The sequence below is a fragment of the Scyliorhinus canicula genome, chromosome 1 (genome assembly GCF_902713615.1).
Source record: "Scyliorhinus canicula chromosome 1, sScyCan1.1, whole genome shotgun sequence".
In the NCBI taxonomy this organism is placed as follows: Eukaryota; Metazoa; Chordata; class Chondrichthyes; order Carcharhiniformes; family Scyliorhinidae; genus Scyliorhinus; species Scyliorhinus canicula.
The window spans coordinates 78,865,889-78,879,967 of NC_052146.1; positions in this window are offsets into that span (position 1 = coordinate 78,865,889).

Genomic DNA, 14,079 nt, shown 5'->3' on the forward strand with positions numbered 1-14,079 from the left:
ATTCCAGGGATCATCCGTGTGAATCTCCGCTGGACACGCTCCAGTGCCAGTATGTCCTTCCTGAGATGTGGGGCCCAAAACTGGACACAGTACTCCAAATGGGGCCTAACCAGAGCCTTATAAAGGCTCAGTAGCACATCGCTGCTTTTATATTCCAACCCTCTTGAGATAAATGACAACATTGCATTCGCTTTCTTAATCACAGATTCAACCTGCATATTTACCTTTAGGGAATCCTCGACTAGCACTCCCAGATCCCTTTGTACTTTGGCATTATGAATTTTCTCACCGTTTAGAAAGTAGTCTATGCTTGGATTCTTTTTTCCAAAGTGCAAGACCTCACATTTTCTCACGTTGAATTGCATCAGCCATTTCCTGCACCACTCTCCCAAACTGTCTAGATCCTTCTGTAGCCTCCCCACTTCCTCAGCACTACTTGCCTGACCACCTAACTTCGTATCATCGGCAAACTTCGCTAGAATGCCCCCAGTCCCTTCATCCAGATCATTAATATATATGGTGAACAGCTGCGGCCCCAACACTGAACCCTGTGGGACACCGCTGGTCACCGGCTGCCATTCCGAAAAAGAACCTTTTATCCCAACTCTCTGCCTTCTGTCAGACAGCCAATCCTCAACCCATGCCAGTAGCTCACCTCGAACACCATGGGCCCTCACCTTACTCAGCAGCCTCCTGTGTGGCACCTTATCAAAGGCCTTTTGGAAATCCAGATAGACCACGTCCACTGGGTTTCCCTGGTCTAACCTACTTGTCACCTCCTCAAAGAATTCTAACAGGTTCATCAGGCACGACCTCCCCTTACTAAATCCATGTTGACTTGTTCTAATCCGACCCTGCTCTTCCAAGAATTTAGAAATCTCATCCTTAACGATCGATTCTAGAATTTTACCAACAACCGAGGTTAGGCTAATTGGCCTATAATTTTCCATCTTTTGTCTTGATCCTTTCTTGAACAAGGGGGTTACAACAGCGATCTTCCAATCGTCCGGGACTTTCCCTGACTCCAGTGATTTTTGAAAGATCTCAACCAACGCTTCCGCTATTTCTTCAGCCACCTCTCTCAGAACTCTAGGGTGTAGCCCATCGGGGCCAGGAGATTTGTCAATTTTAAGACCTTTTAGCTTTTTTAGCACCATCTCTTTTGTAATGGCAACCATACTCAACTCAGCCCCCTGACCCTCTATAATTTTTGGGATATTACTCATGTCTTCCACTGTGAAGACAGACGCAAAGTACTTATTAAGTTCTCCAGCCATTTCCTCGTCTCCCATCACTAGCCTTCCGGAATCAGTTTGAATTGGCCCAATGTCTACTTTGGCCTGTCGTTTGTTTCTTATGTATTGAAAGAAACTTTTACTATCATTTCTTATATTACTGGCTAGCCTGCCTTCATATTTGATCCTCTCCTTCCTTATTTGTCTCTTTGTTAACCTCTGTTTGTTTTTGTAGCCTTCCCAATCTTCTGATTTCCCAGTGCTTTTGGCCACTTTATAGGATCTCTCTTTTTCTTTGATACATTTCCTGACCTCCTTTGTCAGCCATGGCTGTCTAATCCCTCCCTGGATAATCTTTCTTTTCTTGGGGATGAACCTCTGTACAGTGTCCTCAATTATGCATACAAACTCCTGCCATTTTTGCTCTGCTGTCTTCCCCACTAGGTTCTGCTTCCAGTCGATTTTCGCCAGTTCCTCTCTCATGCCCTCGTAATTACCTTTATTTAACTGTAACACCATTACATCCGATTTTGCCTTCTCTCTTTCAAACTGCAGACTGAACTCAACCATATTATGATCGCTGCTTCCTAAGTGTTCCCTTACTTTAAGATCTTTTATAAAGTCTGGTTCATTACATAGCACTAGGTCCAGAATAGCCTGCTCCCTTGTGGGCTCCATGACAAGCTGTTCCAAAAAGCCATCTTGTAAGCATTCCATGAATTCCTTTTCTTTGGATCCACTGGCTATGTTATTTACCCAATCCACCTGCATATTGAAGTCCCCCATGATCACCGTGACCTTGTCTTTCTGACATGCCTTTTCTATTTCCCGGTACATGTTGCGCCCCTGGTCCTGTTTGATAGGAACAGCTTTTCCCACATCCACATCATGTATATCCATTTTAGTACTTTCAAATTAATCTCTACAAACTTGCCCATGTGATATCAATAACTCTTTCAGGTCAGTTAGTTTTTCCTCTGGAAGGTAAGTTAACAATTCATTCCAATTTTTAAGAACATCCTCATTTTACAATTTAATTTGAGGAATGTCAAATTCACAGTCATCTGGATTTGGTTCGTCACTTTGAGTTAGAATCATTAAAACCTCCTTTTTCTCTCCTTTCCTTTCAAAGTACCTTTTAAGCACATTCACATGACACACTCAGTGAGTCTTCCTTCTATCTGGTGTTTTTACCACATAGTCCACCTCACTTCATTTCCTTTCAATCTGATGCGGTCCACAAAACCTAGCTTTTAAAGGCTCACCTACCACTGGTAACAATTATTTCCACTGGCAAAACTACGAACTTTGGATTTCTTGTCTGCTACCCATTTCATCACATTTTGTGCAACTTTCAAATGTTGTCTTGCCAATTCACCTGTTCTATTTAATCGTTCCCTAAAATTTGACACGAAATCCAATAGTGCAGTTTCCGATTTCTCACCCACCAATTTTTCCTTAATCAACTTAAGTGGTCCTCTTACCTCATGACCAAAAATTAGTTCAAAAGGACTAAATTTGGTAGACTCATTAGGTGCATCCCTAATTGCAAACAATACGAATGGAATTCCTTTATCCCAATCCTCTGGATAATCTTGACAATACGCCCTCAACATTGTCTTTAATGTCTGATGCCACCTTTCTAACGCTCCCGACGATTCTGGATGATATGCAGTTGATTTAAATTGTTTTATTCCTAAGTTATCCATAACTTCTTTGAATAACTTTGAGGTAAAATTTGATCCTTGATCCAATTGAATTTCTGTGGTAGTCCATATCTAGTAAAGAATTTAAGAAACTCCTCCACAATCCTTTTAGTTGTAATATTACGTACTGTAATTTCATAGATTTCATAGAATTTACAGTGCAGAAGGAGGCCATTCGGCCCATCGAGTCTGCACTGGCTCTTGGAAAGAGCACCCCCAAGGTCAACACCTCCACCCTATCCCCATAACCCAGTAACCCCACCCAGCACTAAGGGCAATTTTGGACACTAAGGGCAATTTATCATGTCCAATCCACCTAACCTGCACATCTTTGGACTGTAGGAGGAAACCGGAGCACCCGGGGGAAACCCACGCACACACGGGGAGGATGTGCAGACTCCGCACATACAGTGACCCAAGCTGGAATCGAACCTGGGACCCTGGAGCTGTGAAGCAATTGTGCTATCCACAATGCTACCATGTTGCCTGCTGAATGGCCTCTGGAAACCTAGGAGACACATCCATTATAGTCAAAAGATATTGATTCCCACTTTTTGTTTTCGTAAGTGGTCCTATACAATCGATTAGGACCCTCATAAAAGGTTCCTCAAATGCTGGAATGGATATTAAGGGCGCTGGTTTTATCACTGCTTGAGGTTTCCCTATCACTTGACATGTGTGACAGGATCGACAAAATTTAACTAAATCTTTATGTAGTCCAGTCCAATAAAAATGTTTCTGGATTTTAGCTTGAGTTTCCCTGATTCCCAAATGACCTCCCACTGGTACCTCATGTGCAACTAGCAACACCTCCTTTCTATACCCTACCGGCAATACTACTTGATGAACTTCTGCCCACTTTTCACCCGCCTGCATATGTACAGGTCTCCATTTTCTCATCATGACATCACTTTTATGGTAATAACACTCTGGTATACTCTCAGATTCCTCTTCCGTATATAGTTTCTGATATATCTGGTTTATTTCTACATCTTTCTGTTGTAACTCCGCCAATTTTCCTGAACTAAAAATATCCGCCTCATCCTCCACCTGTTCTTGTTCTTTTTCAACCATCTGATCAAAAATTGTGTCTGATAATTGCACTTCAACTTCAGCTTCACTCTTTGATTTCTCCTCTTGTCTTAACCTGTGACGTTGCAACCTTGTTACTACACAATCCGGAAAAATCCCAGGATATTCGTCCTTCAACACTTCAGTTGTCTGATTTTCCACTGGCCTATCAACCACAGTAAGCATCACTCCCACCTGCGATCCAGTTATATCATTACCCAAGATAAACTGTATTCCTGGACAAGATAGCTTATCTATTACTCCAACTACCACTTCACCACTCTTCACTGGACTTTCCAACCTTACCTTATATAATGGAACACTACTCCTCTCACCCTGAATTCCACATATCACCACCTTTTCTGGCAACATTCTTCCCAAACTACATAATTCCTCATCTCTTACCATTAAAGATTGACTAGCCCCTGTATCTCTTAAAATTGTGACTTCTTTACCTGCTCCTCCTGACACACATGAGTAAACTTTACCCACACAAGTAAATTCTTTAAAGACATCTGGCACCTTCTTAACAATTACTTCTTGAACAGGCTGTACAATCGTTTGCACCTCCTTTGTTTCCCTTGGGATTTCTTTTACCCCTCTAAAAATCACACTGTCTTATCCTGTTTTACCACATCAGCCTTTCCAGTGCTTTCCTTCAACCACCAACACTGTGACTTTACATGGCCTAGTTTATTACAGTGAAAACATTTGAAACTTTTCATTTCTTTTCCACCCTCCTGGATTTCTTTTTTAATCTGAGGTACACTCTCTTTATCGTCTCCCATCAGATCATCTTTACCTTTACCACTTGAGTATTTCTCATGCCCCCAGTTTCTATCCCTCACCGGCTGAAACTGATGTCGGAAACCAATCTTTGATTTATGAACTAATTCATAATCATCTGCCATTTCTGCTGCTAATCTAGCAGTTTTAACCCTCTGTTCTTCCACATGAGTTCTCACTACATCAGGAATTGAATGTTTAAACTCCTCCAAAAGTATACTTTCTCTGAGAGCTTCATACGTTTGATCTATTTTCAAAGCCCTTATCCACCTATCAAAATTACTCTGTTTGAGCCTTTCAAACTCCATGTATGTTTGACCAAATTCTTTCCTTAAATTTCTGAACCTTTTAGAAAGTACGGTCGACGGTTCACGGTTATCACGGACCACAAGCCGTTGCTGTGTAGAAGACAAAGCAATTCTGCCCATTGTCTCTGCCAGGATCCTCCCCCTGGCCGCCTATGAGCACTCAGTGCCTGAGTTATGGACATTCTTGTCCAGGTACCCAGATCGCAAATGCGGATGTGTTAAGCCGACTGCCTTTGTTGATGCTCCCTCCTTCTCCTCCCAGGACTGACGAGGTAGTGGTCATGCTCAATTTAATGGATTTGTTGCCTGTCATAGCATCCCAAATCCTTGAATGGACTCAAACCGACCTGGTCCTTTCAAACGTTGGTTACTTAGTCCTGTGTGGGGGTCAGCATAGGAGACGGCCAAACAGGTTATGGGCATTCTCGATGAAATGTTTGAGTTTAGTGCAGAAGGCGGCATCCTTTTGTGGGGGATGTGCAGCTAAGGGCCATGACCAGATCGTTAAGGACCTGCATAATGGACATCTGGAGTGTCCAAAATGAAAATGCTGGCCTGCAGCTATGTGTGGTGGCTGGGCCTGGACATGGACATAGAAAATGTGGCCAAGCAGTGCGCCGTTTGTCAGGACCAACAGAAGCTTCCACCTGCTGTGCCCCTGCACCCATGGGAATGGCCAGGCCACTTTGGGTGCGATTACACAGTGACTTTGCCAGCCCCGATCAAGGCTCGGTATTCTTACTCCTGATAGATGCTCACTCCAAGTGATTGTAAGTCCATAAAATGTCATTGACCATCTCTAAGGCAACAATTGCGCCAGTCTTTCAGCATGCACGGAATCAGGGAGGTGTTGGTTACCGACAACAGAACACCCTTCACAAGTGAAGAATTTGCGGGATTCATGAAAGTGAACGGGTTGCGACACATCTGTACGGCCCCGTATCACCCGACTTCCAAAGGGCTGGCAGAAAGAGAGGTACAGACGTTCAAACGGGGCTGAAGAAGCATACTTTGGGGTCAGTGGGCATAAGACTGACCCAATATTTGTTCTGTTATCAGACCACTCTGCATGCTGCGACCAGGACAACACTGGTTAAATTGCTAATGGGCCAGAAACTTCAAACATATCTTAGTCTTGTTTTCCCTGATATTGGCGGGAAAGTACGCCACAGCCAGAAGCAGCAAGGGCTATGCCCAGTTAGACGAAAGCACCCAGATTGTTTGTACCAGTCTATGTTTGCAACTTTGCAGACGGTGCCCAGTGGTTCTCAGGACATTTGTCTGCCAGGCAGGGCCAGTATCAGATCAAGTTCAGGTACAAGGACGTGGCATGAAAATACACATAGATCACATTGGTACAGGAGACCAGTCTTACAAAAATTCCTCAGGAGAGGAATATTATGACCAAACCAAATCTGATGCCAGTAGAGGCTTGAGCATCATCCCAAGAGAGTCAATACACCAAAATGAGAGAGGTCATAGATACGGATTCCGAAATGGAGACACAGGCATTGGAGATCTCCGGCGGGGAACAAGCAATGTAGCAGCCTCAGACAGTACCTCCACCATGGCGTTCCAAGCGGATGCGGCAATCCCCGACCAGGTATATACCACCTGATCTAGTTCCACAAGTGGAGGGAGCACAGCCAAGGGTGAAGAGAGTCTGGTGTCCTCCTACTCCATAGTCATGAGAAGAGGCTTGGGACTTTGGGGGGGAGGATGTGACCTACAGGGTTGGAGCAATCAGTCGCTCTGTGAGTCTCACCAAATATGAGCTCCCCCGCTAAGGGAGTGGATAGCCCGAAGACACTCAGGATTGAGATTTGCCTAAAGTCGGCCAGGTATGGAACCAACAGAGCAGATCCCACTGGGATCTGCTGTACATTGTCAATATAATCGCATTGCAAAACACCAAGTTTTCTTTTTACCAACTCAGTTCAGATTTGTTTGAGGCCTACAAAAAGGTCTGAGTGTGTGTGGGGGTGTGGGTGGTACTGGTGTGTGTATGATTTTGGTATGTGGGGAGTATTGGTGTGTGGGGAGTATTGATATGTGGGAGGTATTGGTATGAGGGGGGTATTGGTGCATGGGGGGTATTGGTGTGTGGGGAGTATTGGTGTGCGGGGAGTATTGGTATGTGGGGAGTATTGGTATGTAGGGGGTATTGGTGCATGGGGGGTATTGGTGTGTGGTGGGGTATTGGTGTGTGGGGAGTATTGGTATGTGGGGAGTATTGGTGTGTGGGGGATATTGGTGCGTGGGGTATATTGGTATGTGGGGGGTATTGGTGCGTGGGGGGTATTGGTGCCTGGGGAGTATTGGTGCGTGGGGAGTATTGGAGTGTGGGGGGTGCTGGTGAGTGGGGGGTATTGGTATGTGGGGGGTATTGGTGTGTGGGGGGTATTGGTGTGTGGGGAGTATTGGTGCGTGGGATATATTGGTATGTGGGGAGTATTGGAGTGTGGGGGGTACTGGTGAGTGGGGGGTATTTGTGTGTGGGGAGTATTGGTATGTGGGGTATATTGGTATGTGGGGGGTATTGGCGTGTGGGGGGTACTGGTGAGTGGGGGGTATTGGTGTGTGGGGAGTATTGGTTCGTGGGGGGTATTGGTGCGTGGGGAGTATTGGAGTGTGGGGGGTACTGGTGAGTTGGGGGTATTGGTGCGTGGGGAGTATTGGTGTGTGGAGAGTATTGGTGCCTGGGGGGTATTGGTGCGTGGGGAGTATTGGTCTGTGGGGAGTATTGGTGTGTGGCTAGTATTGGTGTGTGGGGAGTATTGGTGCCTGGGGGGTATTGGTGCGTGGGGAGTATTGGTGTGTGGGGAGTATTGGTGTGTGGGGAGTATTGGTGTGTGGGGAGTATTGGTGTGTGGGGTGTATTGGTGCGTGGGGAGTATTGGTGCGTGGGGAGTATTGGTGTGTGGGGAGTATTGGTGCGTGGGGAGTATTGGTGCCTGGGGGGTATTGGTGCGTGGGGAGTATTGGTGTGTGGGGAGTATTGGTGTGTGGGGAGTATTGGTGTGTGGGGAGTATTGGTGTGTGGGGAGTATTGGTGCGTGGGGAGTATTGGTGCGTGGGGAGTATTGGTGTGTGGGGAGTATTGGTGTGTGGGGAGTATTGGTGTGTGGGGAGTATTGGTGTGTGGGGAGTATTGGTGTGTGGGGAGTTGCTCCACTCCCACCCGATAAGCAGAAAGGCAGCCAGTAACAAGTAGGACTCCCAGCATGGAACTGCAGGCAAACTCTATCCTCCCTTTCCCCTTCAAGCAACTTCGCCTCCAGCCAACCAGTCATAGCATTGTTCACACTTGCCGTAGTGCAGGCTTCAAAGTTCGTAAAAGGCAGCTAGCATATAGAACAACACACCAGGTCTGGAAGCAGGGTTAAGGCCAGAAACAGCAGGACCTCAGAGAAAGCTTCCCCTCCAACACCTCACCGTGTGAGCTACTCAGGTGACTTGAGAGCTGAGCTCCCTTCTAATTGGAGGAGCTCCCCACAGAATATAAACCCCGACCTGGAAGCAGTTTGGGGAAGGAGACCCTGCGGGGAGTGGAGAGAGGGGTGATTATTGTTACTGAAGTGAGTTGTACCCTGTCAGCCTGGCCTCTCGTGCAGTCTTTGTCTCCATCTGCAACAAATGGTTCGATCATAGCTGGCAATACTTCGTGATTCGAGGAGGGGGAGGAAGGAGCAACTGAATAAAAGGAAGACTAACGAGAGTCATGAAACATCAAAACAGTGAAAATGTCTATTATCGGTAAACTGACAAAGGGGGTGAAGATTGGATTCATCCATTGACATTTCTGCACTGTGAACAAGATCACAGGGAAGCCAAGCAGAAGGTGATACTTCTGACAATTTGTGGGATCCAAACTTATAATTTGATAAAGAATCTCACGCCCCTGAAGGCACCCGAGCGAAAGATCTTTGACCAGATAGTCAACTTGGTCAAGGATCATTTTAATCCCAGGCCCTCGATCATTCTCCAGTGGTATAAATTCAATTCTGCTGTCAAGTACCCTTAAGAGTCCACCTCAGCCCAGCTTGCTGACCATTGTGACTTTGACACTAGTTTAGTAACATGCTGTGTTACCGTTTAGTTTGTGGAATCCATAATCTCAACATCCAAAAGAAACTCCCAGTTGAAACTTCCATAACGTTGGAAAAATCGAGATGGCTCAGGCGATGGAGTGCACCAGAAAAGCTGCCAAAGCATTGCCGAAGGGGTGGTCAGTTAAGTATGGGGTGGTGTTACAGACACCTGGTCAATTCTCAACAGTGGCTAAGAGGCTGGACCAAATGCCATATTGTTTTAAAATTTTAAAGCGGTGCAGAAAGACCGATTCATTCCAGGAGTGAGAACATAAGAACTAAGGCTTGGTTATTTTATAACAAACTTCCTTAAAAGTAAAGAAGAGAAAACAATATTTAAACTTTAATTCAGCTCTCACACTAACAGATTACATGTAGTTTCTTAACCTTAACGCACTAGTTCCTGTCATAATATACATATGTATATAATGGAGTGCAGACAGGCAGTGATTGACACAGAGGATGACCAGTAAGCACACAGAACACAGCAGCCAGTCACCAGACAGGGACATGACCACTATAAAGCCAGAGGGCACCAGTTTTCCCGCTCTCTCGGGACCAAGCCTCTGAGACAGTCAGAGCTCGTGAGCTAGCCAGTGCAAACACCATGTGGTAGTTAGTAAGTCTGGTCAGGCTAGTGTCAGGTCTCCATTCAAGTCAGCATTGCGTCAACCCACAGTTGAACATGTAATATAGTTTAGATATTAAATAAAATTGTGTTGCATCTCATCAAGTGTTGGAAGTCTGTCTCTCGTGACACTGCATCAAGTGCAGTCCACATCGACCCAGCCAGCCCAACTTATCATGGTACCAGGAGTGGGGTGCTGAAAATTGACGGACCTACCTTGAGTGAATCAGTGTTGACCAGCAAACAGCCATCCATTGACATGGAAAACGTCCGCCCTTCTCTGCAGCTCCGCATCGCCGGCAACTTCGGTGCAAATTGGAAGATCTTCAAACAGAAGTTCCAACTCCATCTCGAAGCCATCGACCTCGAGGCTGCATCGGACGCCAGGAAGTTCGCACTATTCTTCTCCACAGCCGGGGACCACGCCATCCACATCTACAACTCCCTTACATTCACTGAAGGCAAAGACAAGACGAAATTTAAAACAGTCCTGCTGAAGTTCGACAGCCACTGCGACATTGAGGTGAATGAGAGCTTTGAATGGTACATTTTCCAGCAGAAGCTTCAGGGTAAGGATGAACCTTTTCAATCCTTTTTGACCCATCTACGCATCCTCGCGCAGTCATGTAACTATGACTCGACAACTGATTCCATGATCCGTGATCAGGTCGTTTTCGGGGTCCACTCCCATTCCCTTCGCCAGCAGCTCCCGAAAGTCAAGCAGCTCACCCTCACCATTGCCATCGAAATGTGCGTTCTTCACGAACATGCTAACAACCGGTACTCCCACATCAGGGCGGTAGAAACGGTAAAGCAAACCTCTTACGAGGCAGAACGTACAGATCGATGAGACTGGCCATTTTGCACACTTTTCACGGGCCCCTGCGCATGCGCGCCACGACCGAGGGGACGGTGAGACCGACGACCAGCCTGCGCAGGTGCGTACGTCGTTTGACACACTGCACATGCGCGTTGGTGCAAGGAACGCGCTGACGTTGGAGTCATGACGTGTCCGAATTGTGGCTCCGCCCATTTAAAGCGGTGATGTCCAGCAAAATCACGATGGTGTCTCCAGTGTGGCAAGCTTGGCCACTACGCAGCCCTTTGCAGATCTGCTCCACTGCCCAGCATCCAGTAATCCCAGCCATGGCACAGAAGCGTCCGTTCCATACAGCAGGCCATGCCAGACTCCGACCCCGACAGCCCAACAGATCCTGATGCTGAGTGCCTCAAATCCCCATACCGGGTGGGCATCATTACGAAGCATGCGCTGCCTTTCTCCAAGATAGTGAAACACCTCCCGATTCTCAGCGTGGATCCCGATGACGAGTGGTGTGCTGTCCTCACAGTCAACAAGGCTCACATCCGGTTCAAACTGGACACCGGCGCATCGGCAAACCTCATCTCGAAATCCGATCTCGACACCATCCGCGTCAAACCAAGCATTCTTCCACCGGTCTGCCAGCTCCTTGACTACAATGGCAATGCCATAGCTGCCAGTGGCTCATGCCAACTCGGAGTTTCCAATAAATCATTTAAAGGAACACTGCGATTTGAGATCGTAGGACCTGACAGAGCATCCCTGCTCGGTGTTCGGGCCTGACAGAGCATCCCTGCTCGGTGTTCGGGCCTGACAGAGCATCCCTGCTCGGTGCTCGGGCCTGACAGAGCATCCCTGCTCGGTGTTCGGGTCTGCAAACTCCTCAACCTGGTTCAGCGAGTCCACACCACGTCATCCTCACAGGCAACGGCCTCACCTGATGAAAACTTCCAAGCTGAAATTAATGACATCATCACGCAGTACCATAGCGCGTTCATCAGAATGGGCACACTCCCAAACTTACAAAATCCTGCTCAAACTAAACGCCACCCCTGTGGTTCACGCACCGTGTCGGGTGCCGGCACCCCTCAAGGACCGCCTCAAGCAGCAGTTACAGGACCTCCAGGACCAAGGTATCATATCAAAGGTCACAGAACCCATGGACTGGGTCAGCTCCATGGTCTGCGTCAAGAAGCCGTCAGGGGAACTTCGGATCTGCATCGACCCCAAAGATCTAAACTGCAACATCATCCGGGAGCATTACCCAATACCAAAACGAGAAGAGTTCACCAGCGAGATGGCTCATGCCAAATTCTTTACAAAGCTGGATGCCTCCAAGGGGTTCTGGCAAGTACAGCTGGACGCATCCAGTCGCAAGCTGTGCACATTCAATACCCCGTTCGGTCGCTACTGCTACAACCGGATGCCTTTTGGCATCATCTCTGCCTCAGAGGTATTTCACCGCATCATGGAGCAGATGATAGAGGGTATCGAGGGGTGCGCGTATATGTTGATGATGTTATAATCTGGTCCACAACTCCTCAAGAATACATCGACCGCCTCAAGCTGGTATTCCACATAATCTACGAGCATGGCCACCGACTCAACAGGGCCAAGTGCTCGTTCGGTCAATCAGATATCAAATTCCTTAGTGACCACATCTCGCAGCAAGGCGTGCGGCCAGATGCTGACAAGGTTTCGGCGATCAACGCCATGAAGACCCCAGAGGAGAAGAAGGCGGTCCTCCGCTTTCTAGGGATGGTCAACTTCCTCGGGAAGTTCATTCCAAACATGGCGTCCCACAACACAGCCCTCCGCCATCTCGTCAGAAAGTCGACGGAATTCTAATGGCTGCCCGGTCATGGGAAAGAATGGCGTGAGCTGGGGGCAAAACTCACCACAGTCCCGGTTCTGGCATTTTTCGATCCCACCAAGGAGACCAAAATATCCACAGAAGCGAGCCAGGATGGTATTGGGGCGGTGCTCCTCCAACAGGATGACTCCTCCTCCTGGGCCCCAGTTGCGTATGCCTCCAGAGCCATGACGCCCACTGAGCAACGGTACGCTCAGATTGAGAAGGAATGCCTGGGCCTCCCAATGGGAATCGACAAGTTTCATGACTATGTGTATGGCCTCCCTAAATTCACGGTTGAGACGGACCACAGGCCATTAGTCCACATCATCCAGAAGGACTTAAACGACATGACGCCACGGTTACAACAAATCCTTCTCAAGCTACGCCGCTACGATTTTGAACTTGTCTACACGATGGGCAAAGAACTCATTGTTGCAGATGCCCTCTCCAGGTCTACCACCACACCGTGTGAGCAAACTCTTCGTCTGCCAAATCAATGCGCAGGTGCAATTGTGTGCCTCAAACCCTCCGGCCTCTGATGAGAGGGTCATTCAAATTCGTGAGGAAACGGCCAAGGATCCTCTGCTACAGCGAGTGATGCAGTACCTCACGAATGGCTGGCAGAAGGGACAGTGTCCCCAGTTTTACAATGCCAAGGACGACGTGACGGTGGTGGACGGCATCCTCATGAAGCTCGATAGAATCGTGATTCCTCAGAGCATGTGAGCTATGGTGCTCAGCCAACTCCATGAGGGTCACCTGGGGGTCGAGAAATGTCGCCGCAGAGCTCGGGAGGCAGTTTACTGGCCTGGCATCAGCCAGGACGTTGCCAACATGGTCCTCAACGTTTCAGCCAGCTCTACCCAAAGAAACCCTGCAGCAACATGAGATAATGACCTCCTTATGGTTCAAAGTCGGTGTTGACCTGTTCCACGCCAAGGGGCGTAACTATGTCCTCCTGGTCGACTACTTCTCCAATTACCCCGAAGTGGTGAAACTGTCCGACCTCACGTCGAAGGCAGTGATTAAAGCCTGCAAAGAAATGTTTGCCAGGTATGGGATACCGCTCACGGTGATGAGTGACAACGGTCCCTGCTTTTACAGCCAGGAGTGGCCTGAGTTTGCCCGGCTATACAACTTACATCACGTCACCTCCAGCCCCCACTACCCGCCCAAATACCGTCCTGGCTCGCAAACGGAAAGGCCGAGAAAGGGGTCCATATCGTCAAGAGATTACTATGCAAGGCTGCAGACTCAGGCTCCGACTTCAACCTGGCAATGCTGGCATAGAGAGCAACCCCGCTGTCCACTGGGTTGTCTCCAGCGCAGATGCTCATGAATCGCACTCTGAGCACCACGGTTCCAGCCATCCATGTTCCAGACCTTGACCATCTCACGGTCATACAGAAGATGCAGCAGTCTCGGGCCTAACAGAAATTAGCATACGATGCTCATGCCATGGATCTCCCCGAGCTGGTCCCAAATGATCGAGTTCGTGTTCTGCTACCTGACGACGGCTGGTCCGCCACAGCTGTGGTGGTCAAGCAAGTGGCCCCGAGATCATTCCTCATCCGCATGG